A 13,428-nucleotide genomic window follows, 5' to 3' on the forward strand; every position below is an offset into this window, starting at 1 on the left:
GACAAGATTCCTGATTCAGTTTCCCTACCCAATACTCTGTTGCCCTATAGACCACATGTCCCGCTCTCACTTCCCTTAATCTGCTGAGTTGGGGACCTAACACTCGGCTTGAGTTGTTCCAGCCATTCCTTAGAGGCTGCAGCTTGATTCCCAGAGCTTGCTTTTGGACCCTGGACAGCTGGCCTTGCCAGGACCACACCCACCCCATCCTTCCTGGTCCTGGGGCCTTCTCTCTTCCCCTGAGCCTGTCAGCCAGCCACATGGCTGTGGCCCCAATGGCTCTCACACTTGAGTTTGTCTCCTTTCTTTCCCTTCTCTTTCCATATTCATTGAGTGGACTGGAAGGTGTGGTCCAGTGGCTGGACAAGTGACCATTGCCTTACTGAGGGCAGAGAGGAGCCTAAAGAGAGCAAAGGCAAGAAGTGACCTGGATCTTCAGAAAAGCAAGCACTGCTGCTCAGAGGAACCAGGAAGAGGGGTGTGAAGGGCAACTGGGAAGAGGCCCAAAGCAAATACAAACACAAACAGGACACCAAAAAAGTATTGCATGTGGGTTAAATGCCCACGCTCTGGAACGAGGCTTCTCAGGTTCAAATAACCTGTGTGATCTTGAGTAAGCAGTTAATTTCTCTGAGTCTCATCTGAATTTCCTCATCTAAAAAATAGAGATAATAAAACCTTAAAGGGTTGCAATAAGAACCAAGTGAGAAGCACATAGCCTGTGCATGGCATATAGTAGATACTCTAGAAATAGGGGCCATCATTTTATTGGAAAATATATACAATTTCCTTTGGTTATAGGAACACCACTTCCAGGAAGCCCTCTAGGCTCTCTTTCAAGTTTCTGGAGTACTTTTGGGGGAAAGAGCAGAAGAGAGAATAGGGGATGGTGGGGTGAGGGGATTGCTGGGGAGGGAATAAGGGTAATAAACGGGGACAAGAATGCATTTTGCCCCTCCCTGGGGCGGGGCCCTCGTGCTAAACCCTTGACGTATCAAACCTCATACTATCCACTCAGGAAGGGCTTCCCTGGTGGTTCAGTGGTAAAGAATCCACCTCCAATGCAGGAGACACAGGAGACACTGGTTTGATCCCTAGGTCTGGAAGATCCCTGGAGGGCACGGCAACCCACTCCAGTATTCTTGCCTGGAGAATCCCATGGACAGAGGAGCCTGGCAGGCTACAGTCCATGGGGTCACAAAGAGTCAGACACGGTTGAAGCAACTGAGCACTCAAGCACATTCAGCCAGGAGCCCAAAAGAGGGAGACATTCTGGTTGGCCCAACAAAACAATAACCGGCCTTCGTCAGTGAACAGTAAGTTGCTCCTGAGTGACGAGGGGACATGCGAGGCCCAACAGGAACACTAGCTCGGGACTGGCCTTCGGTGACCGCTCAAGCTCCGGGCGTCAGGCTCATCAGCAATGAGTAAGGCTCTTTCCTAAGGCTGTGAGCATCTGAACACCACACTACCATCCCCCAGGACAGCAGGTGAAGAGAAAACTTTTTCCAAGTACAAAGCAGGAGCAAGGGAGGAGCCCGCCAAAGGGGAGGTCACACACCGAGCTTGGACCTGGGTTACAGACGTGGCATCTTCAAAGCATAACCTATTTACCATTCTGGGTCACAGGGTAACCAATGGAGCAGGGGTTCTGGAATGATCTGCTTGCCTGTAAATGGCTGTTTGCCATGGCAATGGGCACTGTGGAGACCCCGAGCCTGCTCAGATGGGAATCTGCTCTCCAGGGATGATTCAGACCTCTCTCTCCTCATTGTGCAGGACAGGCTCCTCACAGAGCAAATCTGAGGGCTGAAAGAAGCCCAGAGATTCCCATCTCCCCTTCCCAGGGCCAGCCCATGTCTCCCTGTTTTCTCTCTTTGCGAGATTTGGATCTAAGGGACAATAGCTTGAAGAGGAAAGAAAAGGCAGCACAAAATCCAGTCAGACCAGCCTCTCTTAAAAAACCTGTTCCACATCCCACTCCTACCAGCAGAAATCAGGAAGCCCAGAAAATGCTATCACCTCATCCCCAACTGAGCCAAGCATCACTTCTACCAGGGACTTTCCAGAATGCCTTCATCCATGCAGCCATTCCATGAGCAGTTACTACAAAGATAAACATAGACACAGTCCCACCTTCCAGGAGCTTCCAGAGCCCCAGGGATGTTTCCAGAGCATCTGCTGTGGTAGATTGGCTGAGTATAGCCCCAAAGAGCACCCACAGGGAGGGATGGAGTCCTGGGAAGGCAAGGGGCCCCACCTCAAACTCCCTTCTCTATGGTTCCCCTCATCTTGTAATGGCCAAGCCCAGTATTCCAGTGAGTCAGACCAAATCTTGTTTCCAGTTCTCTCTCTCACACCTCATGTCCAGCCCATCCTACACTCCCTACTGCAGCCATGCCTCTTGGCTGGTGTCCCTCTTTGCCCCTCTCTCATTGCCTGTTCTCCATGGACCAGCAAGGGCCAGCCCTCCATCTGAAGTCAAGTTGTGTCCTCTTCTGCCCAAAACTCACCAAGGGCTTCCTCTCTCACCAGGAGGGAAAACCACAGCTTTGGCTTCAATGCCCTGTGTGACCTGCTCATTGCTACCATTTAAACTCCTGCCAGTGCCAGCCCCTCTCCCAGTCTGCTCCAGTACTGCTGCCCTTTTTATCATCTCTCCTCAAATAGCACCTTCTCCCAGAGGTCTTCCCCAACCTCTGTGAGGAGGCTGTGATGCTTCTGCTTTTCTGTTGCAAGAATTTAACAAGTTCTTGCCTATGAACTATCCGGCAAGATGGTGCTTAATAGATGGTAATAACCTCCTCCTACCCCTGTATCAGTCAGTTATGGCTGCATAACAAACATCCCCAAATTTCACAGCTTAATACAGCAGCATATTGCTTTTGCATCTGAAGCTATAAGATTCTTTGGGTTTTTAATTCCTGCCATTCAATCCCCATCCACTGAGATAAAATAAGCAGAATAAAAGAAACACTCAAATGTCCCAGCTTCTCCCTCATGCCCAGAAGAGATGGCTGGTGCCCATTCAAAGTGCTGCTTCACCAGGCAGAGACCTGGGCTGCAGATTAAAAGCTGGGACTGTGCTGACAGTGGGATTGGTTGGAAACCAACCAGGAAAACAGGCCAGCGTCCAGCAGCGCTAATCTGTTGTCCACCCACTGAGGGCTCAAGGGGCTCAAGTCACTTTTCTAGAGTGGATACAACCCGGGTATCACCTGGCTCTCTCTACCCCTTAAAACCCAGACAACAGTCCTTCCCACGGTGGTCCAGTGGTTACGACTCTGAGCTCCCAGTGCACAGGGCACAGGTTCGATCCCTGGTCAGGAAACAAAGATTCCACATGCCCTACTGTGTGGTGCCACCAAAGAGGGAAAAAAAATCCAGACAACGTTGCCTCAAACCCCCTCCCCTATCCCAGCCCTGGTTTCCCCCAAAGTGTTACATCCTCACAGTCACCCTGGCTCTAATCCTGGCCTTCCCTGAGTTCCTGTTTTCTGCTCCACAATCTGCGGCTGGTCTTTTGTGCCCACGTGACCACCGAGCCGTAGGATGCAGACCCACCCCAGCCTTGAGAGGGCAGCAATTCACACTGGTGATTTGGAAACATGAAGGCAGATGGATCCACAAAACAAGTTTAAAATTAAACCTCGGACGTGCTTGCTCTCAAATAGAACTTCAGCTATTTCACACCCGCACCTCACCCCCCAACCCGGGTGCCAGCACCTTCCAGGCTTCTCAGGTTCTCTTGTGGCTGGCTCCCCTGCAACTGCAAACACCATCCCCGTCCATTTTATTGTGCAGAGAAACCCAGCTTTCTTCAGCTCCAAATAGCTCAGAACCCCTTTGCCTGTCCACCAGAGCACGTCCTCAGAAAAGCACATGGCCCAGGTGATACCCTGTCCCACATGATTTTAAGATATGACAATCCACTTCCTCAAGCAGAAGGGAAGGACGTCCCTCACTCCCCTCAGGAAGACAGGCATCCTAGTGTTGGCTTGGACTTTTTAATGATGATACTTTTTCCTTCCTGTGGGCTGGATCTGCCCTCATCCAGCCCTGTTCTTTCATCTGGCTTTACCTACCTGGTCCTCCAGCCCAAAAGAACTGGGGGTGGATTTGGAGCCAGAGGACACTTGCCCAGGGGGCAGTGGGCATGTTTGTGAACTGGATTCTGTAGTACAATGCTTGAAGCCACCAGAGGATGAGATGAATGTCCATAACAGCCCTGATGGTTTAGGTCAAACTGTTTCCCCTGAACAGCCCAGCCTGTGACTCAGGGGTGCAGGATGAGCTGCAGAGTTCCCAGATGTGTGACACCCCACTCCTTCACTCCAGGTAAAAGGAAGGCTGGGCTGCTAAGATATCTGCAGGTAAGAGGCCACAGAGCAATTCCCTCCCGGAAATCCTGGCCCAGGCCTGTTGACCACACATGTCTATCCACACCTTGCCTTGCTTGTCCTTTTGCAAGGAATAAATGCCCAACTGGTAGGTCCCTGGGTCCAGTGACAAGGAGAGGAGAGGAAAGATGACTGGCAAGGGTTGGGAATAAAGGCAGGTTGCTCCAAGCCAAGGCGGGCCACACCTGGAGCCCTCCCCAAGGCCATGGTCAGGGTGCCTTTGGCTGGCCTCTCCCCACCACTGCTCTGTGCCCAGACCTTCCCAGGAGCTTTTCACCCTCCGTTAGCCACCATCTGGTGGTGTTGTTGAAAGCCTGGAGGGTGGCCAGGAGCTGGCACGAGCTAAGCACAGAGATTTGCTGGCCTGTGTGCTGAACCTGGCCCCAGGGACCTGGGCTGTCTCCTGATTCTATGATGGGGGAGTGGGTTTCAGCTGCACCAAGCGTGGCCCCTGGGGTCGGCAGATGGGCAACCCCGGGAGGAAGCCACATGGCAGGGCTGTGTTGTTGTTAAATGCAGCTCATTAGGTTTTATCAGCAAGATGCTGCTCCACTGGCAGGAACATACCTGCCCCCAGCAAGGGAGGCTGCCAGAAGCATCAACGGCCCTGGGAAGACTTTGGTGGGAAGGCTGGAGCCATAGGCTTGCTGGAGCCAAGTCTTGGAACTGGGTAACCTCTCCCAGACCTACCCCTCCATGCTTGGGGTGGGGGGTTTTGTTCTCAGTCGTGACTCACCTGGTGACTGTGGTCAGGTCACCTCCCACCCCTCCTTCTTCCTGACTCCCAACCCCCCCATCACTTTGTGCCAGGCACCAGCAGGCACAGCGCTGAGAAATGAAGTGGGGTTCTCATCTCAGCCTTGCCTATGTTCCCTCCTCGTCAGCTTCGGACCAGCTGCACTCTGCCTTCCCATGGTTGTTTCTCCACCAGCGTGTCCACAGCTCATCCTATTTCTGAACCTCAATTTTCTGTGCAGATCCGGGAAGCAGCTATTGAAGACTACACATGTTCCAGGTCACAGATGCTCTGTGCTGGACCCCTCCACGTACCAAGTCTGATTTATGGGCACCTGAGCCGGGCACTCCAAAATCCCTGCAGGTGGTGACTGAAGCCATGAAATTAAACGATGCTTGCTCCTTGGAAGAAAAGCTATGACCAACCGAGACAGTATATTAAAAAGCAGAGACATTGCTTTGCTGACAAAGGTCCCTGTAGTCAAGGCTATGGTTTTTCCAGTAGTCATGTATGGATGTGAAAGTTGGGCCATAAAGAAAGCTGAGGGCCAAATAATTGATGCTTTTGAACTGTGGTGTTGAAGAAGACTTGAGAGTCCCTTGGACTGCAAGGAGATCAAACCAGTCCATCCTAAAGGAAATCAACTCTGAATATTCATTGGAAGGACTATTGCTGAAGCTGAAGTTCCAATACTTTGGCCACCTGATGCCAAGAACTGTCTCATTTGAAAAAACCCTGATGCTGGGAAAGACTGAAGGCAGGAGGAGAAGAGGATGACAGAGGATGAGATGGTTGGATGGCATCACCGACTCAATGGACATGAGTTTGAGCAAGCTCCAAGAGTTGGTGATGGACAGGGAAGCCTGGCATGCTGTAGTCCATGGGGTTGCAAAGAGTCGGACACAACTGAGCAACTGAACTGAACTGAGCTGGGTGCTGTGATCTCTGCTTTTTACAGGTGGGAAGGTGTTGCTGAGTGAGTTGAATGGCTGGCTTCCAGGTCCTGTGGCCAGGTGTCTGATTCAAGCTTCTTTCTGCTAGTTTTTTTTTTTTTCTGTAAGATGGAGTGGGATTGACAGTATAATCTAAAAGTCCAGTGTCCCAGCACAAGGCTAAGAGGATTCAGATATGACTTAGGCTAGGCCTGGCATGCTGCAGTCCATGGGGTCGCAAAGAGTCAGACATGACTGAGCGACCTAACTGAACTGAACTGAGGTTTGGGCACTGAGGCCACCAGAAATGTGTTTGTCTGATGAACTAAGGAATCTGCGGGGAGAGAAGTCACCTGAGGAAGATGGACTCAGGCAGATGCACTCAGCCTGACACTGAGCATGATACGGGGAAGGGGTCATCGAGACCACAGCAGGCCCGGGCACAGCTGGGGGCCTCAGCGGTGACTGAGCCAAGGCAAGAGGACGTGAGGTAAGGACCAAGAGATGTTGGGATGGCCACGCAGCAGCTCAGGGGCCCAAGGGACCAAGAGTGGGGAGAGAGACCTCCGCATGCCACGGGCAGCAGGCAGGGCTTGGGACACTCACACGCTCTGTCCCCAGCTAAGGTGGCCTTGCACAGGGGCTGTTGGGGCTTGGCTGGCCCCTGACCTCCGTGGCTCGGCCTTGGAGGAAAGCTGAGGGTGGCCTCTCCTGCAGGATTCCTTGCCCAGGAAACTGTAGACCAGGGGCTGGCAAACCTGGCCCTCTGCCTGGTTTTGTACAGCTTGCAAACCAAGAATCGTTTTTACATTTTTAAGTGGTTACGCGGTGTCTTCCCAGCCACCTCCATCCCTGAGTGCAAACAGATGCTTTCCCTCACCTGCACCTGGCCACAAGGGTCACCACCAACCCAGCTTCAGGTGGGATGGCTTTGGCTGCACCCGAGTCAACCAGGCATAAACAATATGGAATGAGAAGCCTGGAGCTCGGAGGTTCCAGGGTAAGTTCTCAGCTCTGGGACATCTCCAGGTCACATCCTCTGAAAGTCTATGCTGTGGGCCTTGCCCACTTGGCTGCAAGACAGATGCTGCAGGCACCACCTCCCCAGACAACTGCATCCCAAGACCCGAAGTTGTGGGGAATGGGGCTTCTCATTCAAACCAAGTCCATAGCAGACTTCTGTCATGTCCCATTGGCCAGGACTGGGTCACACTTCCAGCCCAAAAGCCATCACTGGCAAAGGGGAGAGAGCCAGGCTCCAGGCTGACCCCCACAGTGTACACAGCACCCCACCCTGAGCACAGCTTGGAGTCTATTGGAAGGAAGATGGTGGGAGTGGACATTCAACTGGAAACCAACCCAGCTGCCAGGGCTTGTTGGGATTTTTGTTTTTTTAGCTTCTGCATTATTTTTAACTAGAGATATTATACTGTCAAAACAAGTGAGTCACCATGCCCTTCTGACTGAAGCCTGGTGGCTTATTAATACTTCCATCCAAATTCCCAGGGAGACACAGATGCCTGGATGGGACGAAGCAAGGAAATGTTCGGCTGCCCTTGGAAGGGTTTGATGTCATCACACCAGGAGCTGGGATGCTGGATTGATGGAGAGGGGCTGGGCTGAGGACCCATGTGTAGGGATTTGGCAAGCAATGGCTTTTATTCATTCACTGTGTGACAGGCACTTCATTAAGACATAAGAGAAAGAGTCCATAAAATATTAAGGGGCTAAAACTAATTGAATGGTCCAAATGCTCTACAGGTGGCCCCAACAGGGAAGGGAGCCTTCTCCTGGCCCCTCCTTGTCGCAGAAATGATTCACGATCATCAGGCCAGGGGACAGGTCGCCAGCATCTGATTCTGGATGAGCCGCTAGCCCATCCTCAGTCTCCTCATTTGTAAAATCAGCATTTGGTGTCAAAGGTCAAGGTTCTTGCTGCTCTGGTCCTCACTGACTGCAACCCTGAGGAACAAATGACGAGCAGGACCCAGAGGTCTGAAACCAGCAGACCTCTAGACTGATGGAGATGATGCAGTGGTGATGGGGATGATGAAGGGGTTAGAGATGATGATATTCAGCAGGAAGAGCGCTTGCTGAATGCCATCATTGCCCTCATGTAGCACCTCACCGAATTCCCTCAAAAAACTCTATGGAATAGTTACTTTTATTAACCTGATGTAACAGAGGGGGAAACTGAGGCTTGGCAAGGTACATGCCTATATTCACCTATGGAGTTGTATCTCTCCAAAATTCATATGTTGGGGCCCCATCCCCGTTGTGACTGAATTTGGAGATTAGGCCTTTATAGGGGTTAACAAGGGTAAACGAGATCATCTAGGTAGAGCCTTAATCCAGTAAGATTGGTGTCCTTACAAGAAGAGAAACAGGAGAAACTCGCACAGAGAAAAGACCACATGGGGACACGGAGAAGACGTCCACCTGCAAGCCAAGGAGAAGGGCCTCAGAAGGAATCAATCCTGCTGACACTTGAGCGTGGACATCTGGCTTCCAGAATTGTGAGAGAATAAATTTCTCTTGTGTAAGTCACTCCAACTGTGGTATTTTGTAATGACAGCCCAAGCTGACACGTCAGCCAATGGCAGAGCCATCAGTGAAACCAGGCAGTCTGACTTCAGAGCCACGTCAAGAACCTCTCAATCTAAAAAATGATCTAATTTATAGAACAGAAAGAGCCTCACAGACTTAGAGAATGAACTTATGGATGCCAGCAGGGAAAATATGGGGAAGAGATAGTTAGGGAGTTTGGGATGGACGTGTCCACACTGCTGTATTTAAAATGGATAACCAACAAGGACTACAGCACAGAGAACTGTGCTCAGTGTTAAGTGGCAGCCTGGATGGGAGGCGAGTCTGGGGGAGAATGGATACATGTATGTATATGGCGGAGTCCCTTTGCTGTCCACCTGAAACCATCACAAGATTGTTAACAGCTACATGCATGTGGGCAGGCTAAGTCGTTTCAGGCATGTCCAACTCTTTGCAACCCTATGGACTATACTGCCAGGCTCCTTTGTCTATGGAATTCTCCAGGCAAGAATAATGGAGTGGGTTGCCATGCCCTCCTCCAGGGGATCGTCTCCACCCAGGGACCGACCTGCATCTCCTACAGCTCCTGCACTGCAGGCAGATTCTTTACTGCTAAGCCACCAGGGAAGCCCCTAATCAGCTCTATTCCAGTAGAAAAAGTTAAAAAAAGAAGAAGAAGAAGAACCTGACTATCTACAACTCGACTCTGATTGGAGAGGTGGGTAGTGGGTCTCCATGTGACTGGGCCTGTAGGTACAAAGTATACAGATTGCCCAGGCTCACCCTCTCTATTCTACCCAACAAAAGACAATCCATTCAGGACCAGCCAAGACCCACATTTTGGGTGAAAATGATCTCAGAGAAATACAGATCAGTATTCAGTAGGTGGCTGGAACCATCAGGGTAAGGTGTTGACCTGCGTCATGCCTCAGATGGCTGTAGGTACCAAAGAGATTTCAGTCAGATTTGAAGGGGTGTCACCATCTGCTTCCAGGGAAGAGTCCCATTTGCTGCCCAAGTCAAACCTGGATTGAAATCCTGTCTTTCCCAGGGTGGGACCTTGGACAAGTTACTTCACCCTCTGCCGGGGTCCAGCCCCGATGGATCCAGGGAATTTGAAGCAGGGACGGCGTCGGCGAGGATCAGGAGACAACTGCTTAATTAAACGTTAATTAAGGATAGAAAGAGTAATAGAATAAGGATAGCTCAGTAGGAAAATTCAGTGAAGAAAAGAGGCTGAAATAAGGATGGCTCAGTGAGGAAATTCAGTGGAGAAAAGAGGCTGAATAATTCAGCCAGGTGAGAGAAAGAACGACATGGGGAGACCAAGTTTCTGTGCACAAGGCCTGCACTTTATTTTCCAAAGTAGTTTTTATACCTTAAGTTATGCATAGAGGATAATGGGGGAAGGGGTAGAGTCATGCAGCAAGCCAGGCTTTCTTCCTGCAAACTTATCATATGCAAAAGCTTAGGTGATTTGCATCATCTTCTGGCCTGGCATTTTAAGACCCTTTCTTCAGAAAACTTACTTTTCTCTAAAGGTGATTGGTCAGGAGCCACCCTCCAAAAGCATTAGATAAAGTTGCATTCCTATAGGGCAAAGGTGTGGTGGGCTCAATCAAGAAAAAGAATTAACTCAAGGGTCCCAGGTTACAAACATTAAAGCTACTACTTACACCAATTATATTAATCAATACACTGCCAGGGACACAGCAGGTAAGGGATATGGAAACTTAGCAGCAAACATTGGCCCAACAAGTGAAAATCCCTTCACCAATACAATTTCTAATCAATCTTTTAACTGCTCAAAGGAATCTGTATTTAGACAGTTTAGAACATCTCATGCCTCTCACAGTTGGAAGGCTCTGAGCCATCACATGTGGCCGGAAAAACCTATTCAGGCAGGCTAGAGGACTTCCAAAGGAGTTTGTAGGTTGAAACACTGTCACACCCAGGAATTATTAACTGGAGCTGTAAGCTAACTCTTTTTTCAGAGAGAGGTAGTGGTGGACAGCCCCCCGTAAAGTCAGAGGTGTAGGTGAAAGCACAAAGCAGAAAGTAGGCAGACTCTGGTTTGGGGGGTAGATGGTCGAGAATTTCCAGGGGAACTCCTGAGGCTCATCCCGCCTTTGCGTATGCCAAGCCTCCTTCCTCATGACCTTTGCCACGGGCGGAGCTCGCTCCCAGCAACCCTCTGAGCCTCAGTTTCCCTATCTGTCACATAACCATCCTGACTTCACAGCAGTGCCGTGAGCATAGAGAAGTCAGCACACAGGACTCCACTTCACAAATGGTCTCAATTTAGCAACACTTAACCCGAGGGACCACCTGAAATCTCTTGAGCTTCATCAAAGTGAAAGCCATGGTTACAAACCCCCCGGCAGGCAGCCATCAGTCTTTCGTGGAAGGAACTGGGGATAAATGAACAGATCACAGTCTTAGAGGTCAGCTGCTATTCTAGTTCTCACCCCACTGTGGGCAGAGGTCTGGGCAAGTCCCCTCGGAGTGCTGTTCACGGCCCCCAGCGAGGAATCTTGCTTCCCCTGCACTGCCCACCTCCTGCCTCAAGCTTTCCTTCCCCCATGCGCTTGCTCTATTCCTTAGGCTGGGGGTGAGGGGGTGCCATGAAAGGATTACCTGAAAGCTGCTTGCTCATTGGATGGCCACAGCCTGACCCCCAAACCCAGCCCCTCTGAGCACGCCCACTCCATCCTCCAAGCCCTGGGAAAGGTTCTGTCTCCAGAGACCTAGAAGAGAAGCCCAACGCGCTGAGGGAATTTTGTGTTTAAGCCTGGGAGGCTAGGATTTCCCTCCCAGTGACTAAGACACCATGCTCCCAATGCAGGAGCCTGGGGTTCAATCCCTGGTCAGGGAACTAGATCCTACATGTTGCAACTAAGACCCAGCACAGCCAAATACATACATAAATTAAAATATTTTAAAAAAGACTGGGAGGATGCAAGAGGCAAGAGCAGCCCCGTTTCCATCAGCAGGGTCTGCCCACCTGAGGGGACCAAGCAAGATTCCTCGATTCTTTCCTGGGGCCACCCGCTCTCCCCACACACACCTACAGGCCATGTTGCCAAGCCACGCCAGCACAGGGCTTTCTCTCCCTTCACCAGCCCCTCTCCAAGGAACCCCCAGCCAGAGCAAGCAGAGCTACCAGCTCCTGGGTAGAGTCCAGGTCCAGGTATTTCTCCTGCCGGGAAATCTAGGATTCTGCCTCAAGAGCAAAGGACCTGGAGCCAGCCAGTCAGGACTCCAACCAAGCTTCACCCTTCCAGACTCGTTTGTTGTTATTTTTGTTGTTCGGTCACTAAGTCGTGTCTGACTCTTTGCGACCCCATGGACTGTAGCCCGCCAGGCTCCTCGGTCCATGGGATTCTCCAGGCAAGAACACTGGAGTAGGTTGCCATTTTCTTCTCCAGGGGATCTTCCTGACCCATTGATTGTACCTGCATCTCCTGCATTGGCAGGCGGATTCTTTACTGCTGAGCCACCAGGGAAGCCCTTTAGGCAAGCTACTCCCTCTCTAAGCCCCATTTTCCTCATCAGTAATAATGGAGATACCCAAAACACACGTTTTATCAGGTCATGTGGATTAAATACTGCATAAAACAGGAGTAACAGAGGGCCTGGCGGGAAGTAAGCTTAAAACAGAGATTAGTGAGCTCTAACCCAGGGCCCAGGGTTGGAGTGGAGTGAACAAGGCAGTGAAGGCACAGACGGTAGGGGCCTAAGAATGAGGGTGCCTTAAAGCTCATGGCCTGCACCTGGCTTACCTCACAAGTGAAGCTGAGAGACTCAGAAGTTTGGAATCAGCCGATATTTTCATGGGCTTCCCTGGTGGCTGAGATGGTAAAGAATCCGAGTGCAAAGGGGGAGACCTGTGTTCAATCACTGGGTTGGGAAGGTCCCCTGGAGGAGGGCAGGGCAACCCACTCCAGTATTCTTGCCTGGAGAATCCCATGGACAGAGGAGCCTGGCGGGCTACAGTCCATCAGTTCAGTTGAGTCATTCAGTCACGTCTGACTCTGCGACCCTGTGGACTGCAGCACGCCAGGCTTCCTTGTCCATCACCAACTCCTGGAGTCTGCTCAAACTCATGTCCATCGAGTCGGTGATGCCATCTAACCATCTCATCTTCTGTCATCCGTTTTTCCTCCTGCCTTCAATCTTTCCCAGCATCAGGGTCTTTTCCAATGAGTCAGTTCTTCACATCATGTGGCCAAAGTATGAGAGTTTCAGCTTCAACATCAGTCCTTCCAGTGAATATTCAGGACTGATTTCTTTTAGAATGGACTGGTTTGATCTCCTTGCAGTCCAAGGGACTCTCAAGAGTCTTCTCCAACACCACAGTTCAAAAGCATCAATTCTTTGGTGCTTAGCTTGCTTTGTAGTCCAACTCCCACATCCATACATGACTACTAGAAAAACCATAGGTTTGACTAGATGGACCTTTGTTGGCAAAGTAGTGTCTCTGCTTTTTAATATGTTGTCTAGATGGTCATAGCTTTTCTTCCAAGGAGCAAGCATCTTTTAATTTCATGGCTGCAGTCACCATCTGCAGTGATTTTGGAGCCCAAGAAAATAAAGTCTGTCACTGTTTTCATTGTTTCCCCATCTATATGCCATGAAGTGATGGGATGGGTTGCCACGATCTTTGTTTCTTGAATGTTGAGTTTCAGGCCAGCTTTTTCACTCTCCTCTTTCACTTTCATCAAGAGGCTCTTTAGTTCTTCTTCACTTTCTGCTATAAGGGTGGTGTCATTTGCGTATCTGAAGTCATTGATATTTCTCCTGGCATTCTTGG

At 50.5% G+C, this 13,428-nt stretch overlaps 1 pseudogene; it reads left to right on the top strand.

Moving 5' to 3' along the window:
• Positions 1 to 1,344: 1,344 nt before the first annotated feature.
• LOC112444490 (microtubule-associated tumor suppressor 1 homolog) overlaps positions 1,345 to 13,428 on the top strand; it is a 112,292-nt pseudogene continuing 100,208 nt past the window's right edge.

This window comes from Bos taurus, chromosome 26 (genome assembly GCF_002263795.3).
Source record: "Bos taurus isolate L1 Dominette 01449 registration number 42190680 breed Hereford chromosome 26, ARS-UCD2.0, whole genome shotgun sequence".
In the NCBI taxonomy this organism is placed as follows: Eukaryota; Metazoa; Chordata; class Mammalia; order Artiodactyla; family Bovidae; genus Bos; species Bos taurus.